This window comes from Rhinopithecus roxellana, chromosome 3 (genome assembly GCF_007565055.1).
Source record: "Rhinopithecus roxellana isolate Shanxi Qingling chromosome 3, ASM756505v1, whole genome shotgun sequence".
In the NCBI taxonomy this organism is placed as follows: domain Eukaryota; kingdom Metazoa; phylum Chordata; class Mammalia; order Primates; family Cercopithecidae; genus Rhinopithecus; species Rhinopithecus roxellana.
The window spans coordinates 161,387,224-161,401,315 of record NC_044551.1 but is presented as its reverse complement, the minus strand read 5'-3'; positions in this window follow the sequence as shown (position 1 = coordinate 161,401,315).

Genomic DNA, 14,092 nt, shown 5'->3' with positions numbered 1-14,092 from the left:
TAAGCTGATAAGCAACTTCAGCAAAGTCTCGGGATACAAAATCAATGTGCAAAAATCATGAGCATTTTTATACACCAATAACAGACAGAGAGCCAAATCATGAGTGAACTCCCATTCACAATTGCTACAAAGAGAATAAAATACTTATGAATACAATTTATAAGAGATGTGAAGGACCACTTCAAGGAGAACTACAAACCACTGCTCAAGGAAGTAAGAGAGAGTACAAACAAATGGAAAAGCATTCCATTCTCATGGATAGGAAGAACCAGTATCATCAAAATGGCCATAGTGCCCAAAGTAATTTATAGATTTGATGTTCTCCCCATCAAGCTACCATTGACTTTCTTCACATAATTAGAAAAAAAAAATACTTTAAATTTCATATGGAACTAAAAAAGAGCCCGTATAGCCAAGACAATCCTTAGCAAAAAGAACAATGCTGGAGGCATCGCACTACCTGACTTCAAACTATACTACAAGGATACAGTAACCAAAACAGCATTATACTAGTACCAAAACAGAAATACAGACCAATGGAAGAGAACAGAGGCCTCAGAAATAACACCACACATCTTCAACCATCTGATCTTTGACAAACCTAACAAAAACAAGAAATCGGGAAAGGATTCCCTATTTAATAAATGGCGTTGGGAAAATTGGCTAGCCATATGTAGAAAACTGAAACGGAACCCCTTCCTTACATCTTACACAAAAATTACCTCAAGATGAATTAAAGATTTAAACATAAGACATAAAATCATAAAAACCCTAGAAGAAAACCTAGGCAATACCATTTATAACATAGGCATGGGCAAAGACTTAATGACTAAAACACCAAAAGCAATGGCGCCAAAATTGACAAATAGGATCTAATTAAACTAAAGAGCTTCCGCAGAGCAAAAGAAGCTATCATCAGAGTGAAGAGGCAACCTACAGAATGGGAGAAGACTTTTGCAATCTATCCGTCTGACAAAGCGCTAATATCCAGAATCTACAAGGAACTTAAACAAATTTACAAGAAAAAAACAAACAATCCCATCAAAAAGTGGTTGAACGATATGAACAGATATTTCTCAAAAGAAGACATTAATGCAGCCCCCAAACATATGGAAAAAAGTTCATCATCACGAGTCATTAGAGAAATGCACATCAAAACTAAAATGAGATACCATCTCACGCCAGTTAGAATGACAACAATTAAAAAGTCAGGAAAAATAGATGCTAAAGAGGATGTGGAGACATAGGAAGGCTTTTACACTGTTGGTGGGAGTGTAAATTAGTTCAACCATTGTGAAAGACAGTGTGGCAATTCCTCAAGGATCTAGAACCAGAAATACCATTTGACCTAGCAATTCCATTACTGGATATATACCCAAAGGATTATAAATCATTCTACTATAAAGACATATGCACATGTATGTTTATTGCAGCACTGTTCACAATAGCAAAGACTTGGAACCAACCCAAATGCCCATCAATGATAGACTGGATAAAGAAAATGTGGCACATATATACCATGGAATACTATGCAGCCATAAAAACGGATGAGTTCATGTCCTCTGCAAAGACATGGATGAAGCTAGAAACCATAATTCTCAGCAAACTAACACAGGAACAGAAAACAAACACTGCATGTTCTCACTCATAAGTGGGAGTTGAACAATAAGAACACATGGACATAGGAAAGGGATCATCACACACTGGGGCCTTTTGGAGGGTGGGGGACTAGGGGAGGGATAGCGTTAGGAGAAATACCTAATATAGATGACAGGTCGATGGGTGCAGCAAACCTCCTTGGCACATGTGTACCTATGTAACACACCTGCACTCTCTGCACATGCATCCCAGAACATAAAGTATAATTAAAAAAGAAAAAAAAGAAAGTGGCTCCAAACTGCATTTGTAGTTGTATTTTTCACTACTGTGCACTTGCATTTAAAAACAAACAATTTCACTAAATGGTATCATTGTCAAAGCAGTAGTAAGTTAAATTTACTAAATCTTGATCTTGAATATATGGCTTTTTAACATTTTGTGTGACAAAATGCTGAATTGAAATTTATGCAAGAGACATGAAGTACCACTGCTGCATACCAATGGATGATGGCTGTCTTGGGGAGAAAGACTTGTGCGAGTGTTTGAGCTGCAAGCTAAAGCAACTGATTTTTGTGGGGGATATTGTATAAAATATAAATGCTGTTTGTTCAGACTTGGAAATTTGACATGAAGATACATTCTTGAGAATAATAAAGTGAGCCTATCACTTCAAAGAAACAACATTTGGTGTTAAAGATAACATTTGAATCGAAAAATGAGAATCTTGAAAACCTTGTAGCTGCAATCATAAAGTTGACAGCTTCTCAATACACGAAGACTTTTCTGAAAATATTGGTGATACCACTAACAAATGTGATTTTTGATACTATATAATAAAATGTGATGAATAGAAAATCTTTGTAACTCAGTGAATTAATATTTTCCAAATGAACAGAGCATAATGCCATAAAATAGTATATGGGGAAAATCTTCATTAAATATACAAGGTAAATTAATGTATTTTAAAGTAACTAAGTACAAAATGTTCATGAAAAAGGATGCACATTCAATATTAAAACTGATATTTGAGAATCTATCGCTTGAGTTTTGGTGTAGTATCAATGAAAAATCTACAATTATCTGTAAAAGGTATTAAAATATACAACTATTTCAAACCACATATCTTTGTGAGTCAGCATTTTTTATATATGTCAACCAAAATATCAATTGCAACAGGCAGAAAGCAAAAGAAAAAATACAAAAATCTAGCTGTCTTCTATTAAGCCAAATATTAAAAAGAGATTTTAAGATGTAAAAAAAAAAAAAAAACTGTTCTATTTTTTGTCTCGAAAAAATATGTTTTAATATAGTAATGTAAATGCGTACTCTTTATATTACAATGTAATTTGTTTACTAATATTATTTTAAGTGAAATGACAGATCATATTTTTAAATTTTCTCAGTTTTAAATTTTAATACAGAAAATGTCTATAGAGACAAATTTTATCAGTAAAATATCTTTGGGGTCCTCAATAATTGAGATCCTGAGTCAAAACCATTTAAGAACCATTGATATAAGCACTAAGGGAAAGAATATGGACTTATAAAGTCAGGGCCTGGACTACTCCATTTCTCCTCCTACATCACTAGTAGCAGAGTAATCCTAGATAACTCACTGAACTCTCCAACACCAGGCTCTTCTTTTGTAAAATGTGGGTAAACATGGTAATAAATGTTCACAGGGTCACCGTAAGAACAAAACGTGCTCATGTATGTAGATGTACTTTGTGTCCTCCAAAAAGGACTCCACAAAAGTTATTCTCTTATTATTATTCATGATAATAACAATTTGTGCTAAAATTTGGTGAATGATGTCAATAATGATAACCTTCCAGTGATAAAAATAAAGTGTTTTTATGAATCAGGTAAATCGTACTGCCCAAACATTTTTATCTCATCCCACACACAGGCTCAGTTGTTTGATTTTTAATCATGCTGTTAGAGTCTTTAGAAACCTCAGAAATTCTGGTTACAGATAAGACCAATTTGGAAAATTGTTTCCCAAATACTTACTTGGAAGCAAATGCAGATATTGCAGCAAAACTCGGGAAAAGATTCACACTGGTCTGGAAGTAATGAGTAATAGTGTGGGTGCATTGGCCATCCATGAGATCCAAATTAAAACACAAAGATGAGATACTCTGACCACTCACTTCCTGCTGGTAGGAGCACAGAATGTTAGCAGCAGAAGCAATATTATTAGCAGCCTTCTTATTCAATGCCTCATCTAAAACAAGAATCTCTTCTATGAGCCTCTGACATGCTATCTCATCTCTACTTAAATATTTCTAGTTGTTGGACACATGCCATATCACAAGGCAGTTCATTTCATATGTTACAATCTTTTTTTCATTATGCACATCTAATTATACAAAAAGTGAATGATTTTCTTGCACTTCTAAGATGCCAGGTGCATCTGCCGCTGCTGTTGGACAGGGACCACACTTTGAGAACCACATACTTAGGATCCAACCACAATTCCTCACACAGCTTACAGGGTAACATGTTCTGAGTTGCATGCAACAGACTTGCAACAGTGCTCGTTCAGTTTTGGGACTTGTCTGGGTGGTAAATTATGAATAAGGGCTTTGTTAATAGGAGAGCAGTGGTGTGAATAATCCACCACTGTGGATAATCCAAAAGCCATTTCAGCTTGGTTTTGGAAGGTGTTCAAGCTGGATTTTAATTTTGCAGCAGCCCTGGGTTTACCTTCATAAAAAGGTTTGCTAAGGCCAGTGTTAAAATTGAGCGACTGTTTCCTGAATAAACACATGCTTTCCGCAGTGGGAGAGGCAAGCCAGCCAGCCTAGTTTGCTGGCCATGGAGATAAACCTGGCAGTCATAATTCACAAAGCAGATAACCTCCCTGAAGGAAAACTGGGAGCTGAGTCCACATAAGACACTACAAATCGTAGTTCCTAACAATGTGTGGGAGAGTTGTGGAAACCCCTCAGTTCCTCTTTGTATACACGCCTGTACTAATTAAATTCATGTAGTTTATGACACTTAAATTATTTCCCTTGTACTCTCTGCCTAACCTCTCCAAAAAATCTGTGTGTGAGAATGTGTGTGTATGTTTATGATTTGTTTTACAGAGGTCATAAAAGAAAGATGCTACCCAAAAGCTCAAAAATCCTAGTTTTATGAGTGATAGGCATGTCAAGGCTTGTGGTTAAAAGTAATAATAGTCTCTAAAAGTAGTTTCTAAGTGTTGGTTTGTGAATGGGCACTATCACAATAACCTGGGAATTTAAAAACTACGGATGCCTTCCCTTTCACTCTACTGCTAAAACTGTGGTAGTGGTTATGTGTATGTTTACTCTTCTGACAACCTCGTTTGTCCTCTTCCATTTTAGTGTCTCATCTATAACACAGAAAGAATCGGTTATGGCTAGAATAACTTGCAGATATTTGGCAGAAAATTTATTTAACGGCTTTATAAATAAAATCTAATTCCCACAGAAATGTAACATAATCCCCAGAAATGGAGAAAATGGTGATATCACCTATCAAATTTTGAGTGCTTCTTAGAGATTAGATGCTGTGTTAAATGCTGCACATGAGTTGCTTTATTTAAGTAAAGCCTGTAAAGTAGGTCCTTTTCTTAAACTCATTTTACAGGTAAGAAATCTGTGGCCCAAAGTCACATAGTCATGAAACGGCAGAACTAGGTTAAAAACCTTCTTTACTGGACTCAATGTCCAGTCTTTTAACCTCTGTGCAATATTGCCCCCCAAGTGGACTTATGCTAATGACAGTTTCCATTTAAGAAAAATGCCTCAGGCTGGGCATGGTGGCTTATGCCTGTAATCCCAGCACTTTGGGAGGCCGAGGCAGGCAGATTACTTTAAGTCAGGAGTTTGAGACCAACCTGATCAACATGGTGAACCTCTATCTCTAATAAAAATAGAAAAAATTAGTTGGGTGTGGTGGCAGGTGCCTGTAATCCCAGCTACTCAGGAGGCTGACGCAGGAGAATCACTTGAACCCAGGAGGTGAAGGTTGCAGTGAGTCGAGATCACTGAAGTCCAGCCTGGGCATCTCAAAAAAAGAATAAAAAAGTCTCCTTGTAAATTAATTGGATACCAAACACCTCTTATGTGCCACTTCAGATGTTTTTGGCCTCATCAGTCTCTGGCCCCTTGTCGCAGTCCCAGCTATCTCTGACCAACTGGACCCAACTTCCCATAAACACAGGCTGACAGCATCATAACCTGTGTACACTCTGTGCACCACTCACCTGTGTCCTCGGTGCCCCGGGATGCTAAGGTGACAGATGCTTCTGGGAACAATAAGGGAATTAATGCCCTAGAGGACTGAAACTTTGAACCCATGGGAATCTGGGGAGACCAGATGAATGTCTTCCTTCTTTCATTGTACAAACTGCCCTGAGAACAAGTCCATGAACTTCTCTGAAGACAGCCTCCAAGACAACACTGTCAGCTCCACTTGATACCAAGTGATTGCTGTGTTGATAACATGTGTTCATACTGGTACATTAGTTCTCACTGCTTCCCTGCTGCACACCCCTTCTCCTTTAATCAGGCTTACTAGAATTACATTCTCTTCTGAAAATAGTACCTCATAAGCCTTTGCCTAGGCTCTGCTTTTTGGAAAACTCAGGCTAAGATAATTTGGAACCTCCCAGCTCCAAGGTACATGCAAGTGGTATTACTTTTAGCCCTTGTTACGGGGTGGGCGGGGGGATGGGGCAAAAAAGAATAAGGAAACAAGGAATTGAGAACTATGTTTTGTCTCTTTCAAAACCCTGGTTAAAGCATTTCTCTGCTCTAAGTGATTCAACACAAATATTGCCACAGCTTTGTAAACAAAGAGGGGCACAGTTACAAATAGGTAAATAATGAATGCCTTGCTTTTCTTTTCTTACAGAAGCTCTTATTCTTTGTCTGCCTCCAGGGCTATGTAGAACTCTATCCTGGGAATCCAGTCTATTGAGGCCAGGCCTTTTTAAAGGCCCTTCCAGTGAAAGAAGAGAAGTGAACCTCTCAATCCAACATCAGAAACTAAAATGAGCCTTTCAGACATCACTCCAGGTGGGATTAAAAAGTCATGGCTACTTCCCCAGAAATGAAGCTGTTTAGGAAAGGTGTGGCTCAGAGCCAGGGCTAGGAATGAGCAGGTGTGCCTCAGAAGACACATTTCCAGCACCTTCCCCAGACGAACAAAATTAACATGTGTTTCTTTTCTCCTGGATTCTAGGAAAACCTGCCCAACGGACCCAGAAAAAGCAGAAAAGATAAAGGAAAAGAAAATAGTTATTTCAGAAATCCTTAGAAAGCATGTATTTATGTATGTTGAATGAAATGAAAGGTGGAGCTGAAATATGTGTCTAAGTAACACAAGCTTCAAATCTATTGGCCTGACATAAGTTTTCAGATGTGAAGGCACTAGATAATTGTGTTGTTTATTGCATGCTCTTTTGCTTAATGCATTTTGATAGGATATGTAAATTCAGTCGAGTTTCCCATAATCATAATGACCTAAATGCTGAACAATAGATCAGATAAATGAACAGTTTCCAATGTGGTCATGCCAGGGGTAGAATCATAACGTAACTGTGTGTTTATGTGTATGTTCATGTGCATATTTGTACGTGCATGTGTTCAAACTCAATACTTATTTTCTGAATGATGCGTTATGGGCTTAAAAATGGATGATGGACTATCATTACATTAAGATTCAGAAAATACATATTAAGTTTGGACAACGTGGCAAGTCCTATGCTGGGATTACTTTAGAGTAATAAATAAACATGCATAAAACCTAATTCCAATATCCAATGTACTCAATAAATAAACATGCATAAAATATAATCCCAACATTCAGTGAACTCACAGGCTACCAGGAGATTATGGTTATTAGTATTGCTAGTAAAATGGTTGCTAACATTTACTGAGTACTTACTGTGGTATTATATTTCTTTGGATATGTTATCTCATTTAATTCTTACAGTGACCCAAGAAAGTAGATATAATCATTCTCATTTTACTGATGAATAAACAGACTCAGAACAGTTAAGAATCTTATCTAAAATTACATAGGTAGAAATAAGTTTTCTAGCTTCTTAACCTGGATTAAGTTTTTAACCTGAATTTGTCTGTCTATAAAGCTGACTCCACTATTCTATATTACCTTTTAAAATTAACATTTGACTTCCATAATCATAGGTAAACAGGACAGTGACTCCTATTTTATAGTGAAGTCACATAGAGAAGTGCAATGTCCCATTCCTGTTCAGTTAATGAGGTAACTACTACTTGAACTTTTGCTGCCTTTGATTTTTAAGTTTTGAGCACTTTCCCTCATACCAACATGCTCTCATGGAGTCCTGGACTATGTTTTCTATCTTCACTTCCAGTGCCTTTGACAGGGAGTGGCGTCTTGGCCTTCCACTCAGGATTGCCTAAGGCTTTATTGTGGAAACCTGTGGAGGTATAGAGATTTGGTTGACCAAGCATTGACCCTTCTCCTTAGAAAACGTCATGTTTGAACATGCTCCTACCCCTCTGGCTACAGTTGATTAATCTCTGAGTCAGCAACCAACTCAAGACATACTAAGTAACTCTGTTCCCTAAATGTTTGTACGTTGGGCCAAAGAAAGAGTCTGGGCATTTTATTTCTGGAGATTGAAGCCTCAGAGATAGTAAACTCAGAAGCTATTGATACCATTCTGTTGCTCCTTAAGGAGAGAACAAGTCTGCAGTGAGAGAGAATGAACCTGATTTCACCAAAAAGGGAATTTCGAGAATCAGGAGGAAAGACTTGGTGGCATTTGAGTCCCTGTATCTATTTCTTCCTGCAGTGCCGTTGCTTATCTGCCTTTCTCGTGGTGTGCTTATTCAACCCTTCCTTGAATTATGTAAGTTAATAAATTCCCTTCTTGGACTGAGCTTAATTCGAGTTTTGTTTCTCTCAGATATAACCAAAAATACCTCATTTTAATACAGGATCCAACAAGAAAGCAGACCAGAAAGCCGCTTAAAAAAACCACAAGTCGGCCAGGCATGGTGGCTTAAGCCGGTAATCCCAGCACTTTGGGAGGCGGAGACTGGCGATCACCTGAAGTCAGGGGTTGGAGACCAGCCTGGCCAACCTGGTGAAACCCCGTCTCTACTAAAAAATACAAAAATTAAGCATGTATGATGACACATACCTATAATCCCATCTACTTGGGAGGCTGAGGCAGGAGAATCACTTGAACCCAGGAGGCGTAGCTTGCAGTGAGCAGAGATCTCACCAGTGCACTCCAGCCTGGGTGACAGAGTGAGACTCTGTCTCAAAAAACAAAACAAACAAAACACTCACGTCAATTATCAAAGTATATAATTATTTTATTGAGATTCATTCTTGTGACCAAATTGGACCGCTCACTTACTATCTGACTCATGGGTCTCAGCCTCGTCCATCCGGCAGAGCCCACATGCTATGTCCATGTGAGTGCACACCATCTGGCAACCCCAGGACAGCACTGCCTGCTCCCACGCCAAGTTCTGCAGTCTGCATTTTCAGGGCCATCATTTTGGGCTGAGGAAAGACGTCTGCTTTGGCTCTGTAATGACAGGATACAGACCAGCTGCTGCCATTCCTGCCTGGCAACTTCCTGGAGGGGCTCAGATTTAAAATGCGGAGTAAGAAGTTTTCTCTCCTATTCTTTCAGAATGACTAAGGCCTAAACAGGAGAGTCTAAGCCTGTGAGCTGGAAATGAGGTTATCTTATGTTGGGTCCCCTAGATATAAGCCTGAGATAAAGGTCTGGGGGCACATGACTTATGGAGGGAGAGCTTTAATAGACGGCATCATAGATTTTCACAGGTTAGTCTCTTAGGTTGCCATTCCAGGCTCACTGACCATTAGAATAATTAAGCTCACCTTACTCCTGATGCCAAGTGTTGCCTGTGGCTTCTAATAATCTGTTAGCTTATTATATCAGCTGCTTCCAGGATCTCAGTTCTGTACCAGTGTCTCCTACCATCAGCCCCACATGTGGAGTACAGCCTCCACTGAGCTTCTCACCCACCCTGTGATGCAGGTACTATCCTTACCAATACCTTTTTATCAACTTGATAAATAGGTTGCACTCGGCACCCGTACCCCAAGGATATAGTCAGCTGGTGGGTTTTCTATTCTTCTGTAGTAGATTCATCCAAGCATATCAGTTCTCAGAGGCTTCTGAGGCCTTCCTCCACTGTCTGCCATGGCAGTTCTGGAATCTCTATATGGTCTACTATTTTATCTAAGTCTCCAAGGCTCATCCACAAAACATATCAGGGCCATCTCCCAGAGCCCTCCCCACCAAGGTGTTAAATCCTATGATATGGAGAGTCCCTAATTCAAAAAGGGCTCCATTATCTAGTTTACTGACCCTTCGCCCCAAGAATCCAAGTCAGGCTCTGCCAACTCCACTTAGTCTATGATAGCCAGGTTCTGCGTCCCACTTCTCTGGCATAGAGTTCCTCCTGCACCTCAGCAGGCCCAGAATTTGTTACCATCTGCCCTTCATTGTCAGTCTGGCAACCAGGAGAGGAGGTGGAGTCAGATCAGCATTATCTTACAAGGAACCTGCCTCATTTGAGGTTTCTCCACTGCCTCCAGCAAAGGGTGGAAGTGGGCAGGTAGGCTTGGCTCTATCTCCAACAAAGGAAAATGGAAGTCTTCTGCAGGCCCACAGAGATCAGAGAATCTTACACTTCAAGTTGCTCAAGTACATCTACGCAGATATCTTCAGCCCAATCTCAGGGTCACATTTTTTTCTTTATAATGCCCTTACTTGGCATGGGTGAAGTGCCACACTGAGACTATCAGCTTTCTCTGAAATCCTGCCAGTCTCCCAGTTACACTATCTGCATGGTCTTCAGTTCCCCTACTCTCCAGTTCAGGTAGTGAGGATCTCTAACTGCTGTCTAGGAGGATCTCTGATCCTCAAACTTTACTTGGAATTGATTATTTTCTGAGCTTGTACCTCTGCAAAGCTTCAACGATGGTCAGCACAACATAATCATTATAATTAGTATTTCTCTACATCTTTCATATAATATGCTAGAGGTATTTCATGAGTCAGTGCACTCCTCCAAGCTGTGTCCTGTACTGGGTCATCACAGGTGAAGGTCTTCACTCTCCAAGTGCACTGCAACCTCATGCTAGATCTACCACCACTCCATCTGCCATCAGTGACAGTGTCCTCATTGCCAAATGGCTGGTGGGTGATCCAACTCCAAAATTCCATCTCAGCCAGCTGCTCCTAAGCCCACTCCTAGTACCAACTCTCTTAGGCAGGTTTCCTAGCAGCAGAAACTAAGATAGGATTTCAGGTGCCATATTAAGAGAGTGCTTTTTTGGTCTCCTTCTTTTTAGTATCATATTATTCTCTATTGCTGCTTCTGTTTATCTACTTAACTTCTTTCACCCACAATTCCCTCCTTCTTCCTCTTCTTTTTCGCTCTCTCACTCTCATGGCAAACTTCTGCTATTCTTGAGCCTATATAGCCAAGAATGACAGGATAAAATCAGTTTAAACCTCTTCTCTTCAAATAGCAAGCAGTCTTTTTAGTATTCCTGATTTTTAATTTCAAATTTTAGATTGAGGAGAAAAAAAAAAAGATTGGTCTAGCCATGAGAAAAGCCAACCAGCCATGACTATTGGTGTTGACAAGGTAATGGAACACAGAAAAGACACAACTTCTTGGGCCCATACCTGTGGACAGCAGGAACTTAGAGAAAAGGGTAATCAATTGAGCAGACACCCAAAACTTGTCTATTAGAGCTTCCTTCGTTAGCAATAGACTAGTCAGCTTACTGACATGAGATTAAAGTAACTTACAGAGGGTGAAATACCCCAATATTTAAAGTAACTTACAAAGAGTGAAATACCACAATATTTTTGGGCAAAATCTTTCTTCTGCTTGAATAAATGATACAGGAGGCAGGTTAGCCCTGTGTAGATCATTAGAAGTTTTATGAGGGCAGAAACTTTATTTTGTTCATTAATATATATTCTAGAACTTATAAAATTACCCATGTCATAGTTAGCTGTCAATAAACTTCCTGAATTGATAAATTTATAAATGTCTAATGTAATAAAGATCTATTTTAGAGTTCTAGATCCACACATTGGATTCTGGCTCAGTTTTCTCATCTTTAAAATGGGAATAATTATAGGATCTATGCTACAGAGTTATTGTGAGGGTTAAGCAAATGTTGACTCTATCATATTAAATTCAGTTTCAAGCACATAATAAGTTTTTAATAAGTAATAGCCATTACTAAGGGAAAGTGGGAATGCAATAACGGCTACTGCAATGGAAAAGAAGCCATAAAATTGGGAGTAAATAACACTTTCTCTAGACAAGATGTATTTTCCTTTTTAGGAGAATTGAGATAATAATACAGACGAGTAATTAGAGCAGAAGCAAAGGCAGTCATACCTACAAAAGTAGATCCTTCCAATTGGTCATAAAAGAATAATTAAAAGCAACAGCAGCAACAGCAGGAATAAAACTGTTAGCATAAAATCTCTTCTGACAGTTTAGCCTCTTGAAAATTAGTAGTCTTTGCCCTGCCTTTTCTAGAAAACCTGTTATATGGTCGTGTAGGAATGATTTGAGAAAAGCAAAACATATTATAGATGCTGTCTATACTATGTAAGAGGCCTTCAGTTTACAACCAAGAGTGTGAAATTGTGAGCTAATAGATGCTGGAGTAAAACTATGTCTAACTCTCTTCTACCTGCTTTTTTTCTCTTCTTTTCCTCTCCGCCCCTTGAAAACAGCACAGATGGGGAGGAGAAAAGCAGACGATTCAAACTGGTACATTACGTGGGCACAAACAAGTTAGGGAAAAACATCTTTGCATGGTGAGAAAAATTCCACTCCTTTCTTGGACAATTTCTGAAGTATTTGAAACCATGGCAACTAATATAAATGTAGCCCGTGCATTGTACATTCTCAGTCTGAAACAATGTAAAACAAACTTAGGATCTTCTTAGAAAGTTAAAAATAAACATAACTTGGACAACAGACTTCAACAAGTTTCTCATTTCCTTTGATGAAAACTTATAAAAATTCAGTATTTTAAAAGAAAAATAACTCTGTGCTTTTGGGTCATATACATAAATAAACATATTTGTACACATACATGTATACACAATGTATCAATAGTATATATGCAGGCAGTATATAGTATATGCATGTATATATATTTTACATATATATACATATCCTCAGGGCTAAGTATATTTTTGGAACATAGCATTGTTGAATAATGATTATATATTAATAAATGTGATATATAAGTGTGTTAAGTGTGTATAATATGTAATTAGTATCATTCAACAATACCATGTGTTAGGAAAAACATTGAGAATATAGGAATGGACAAATAGGATTCCTGTCCTCTGGAGGCATATAGACTAGCGGGTAAGAGTAAGTATTAGAGTAAGGAAACAAGTTATGTCAGGTCTGTATTGCAGCATGGAAAACTCTGCTTAAAGAAACATTAGTTACATAACCAACAAAATGAATAAATAATTACACACAGCTCTAAAGTCAATGAATGGAAAGCACAGTATAACATGAGTAGGCATGATAGATGCAGGGGCCCAACCCCCAGGGCCACTGACCAGTTTTCATCAGTGTCCTGTCTAGGAACTGGGCTGCACATCTGGAGGTGAGTGGTGGGCAAGCGAGCATTGCCACCTGAGCTCTGCCTCCTGTCAGATTAGCGGTGGCATTAGATTCTCACAGGAGCCCAAACCCTGTTGTGAACTGCGCATGCAACAGATCTAGGTCGCGCACTCCTAATGAGAATCTAATGCCTGATGATCTGACGTGGAACAGTTTCATCCTGAAACTCCTCCCCTGGCCTACCATCCCCTCTTTGTACCTCCCCTACCCCCACCCCACCCACCATCTGTGGAAAAATTGTCTTCCACAAAACCAATTCCTGGTGCCAAAAGTGTTGGGGATCATTATGACAGAGGACTTAATTTAGATGAGGGATATGAAAGTTGTTTAGAAAAATAAAGACTCATGTTGGCAGCTTGAAAAACTACTGTGTGCATTGTTTTGGATACAGCTGTAAAGTATCTTATGGTACAGGAAAAATCAAATTCAATTAGTGAAAGTGTGAGAAAAGAGACTAATCCTTGGCTTGCCCTCATTAGAGAAAACCAGCAGAGGGATCAATTATTTCTATTAGAGTAAGGAAACAAGTTATGCCAGGTCTGTGTTGCAGCATGGAAAACTCTGCTTAAATGTTTAGAAAACATCATCAGAATAATTTGGTGATGGAACAAGTTGCTGATAGAATCAACTACTCTGGCGAAGCCAGAGGTGGTCAAAGGAGAAAAAGTTGCTGGAAGAAATACTTTTTTTTTTTGCACATCATTACAAAATACATATTTTTTTCCATTTCACAAATATCACTTCATAAAATGCAGTGTTGCAATAATTCAGGTGGACCCATGCGACAATTAATT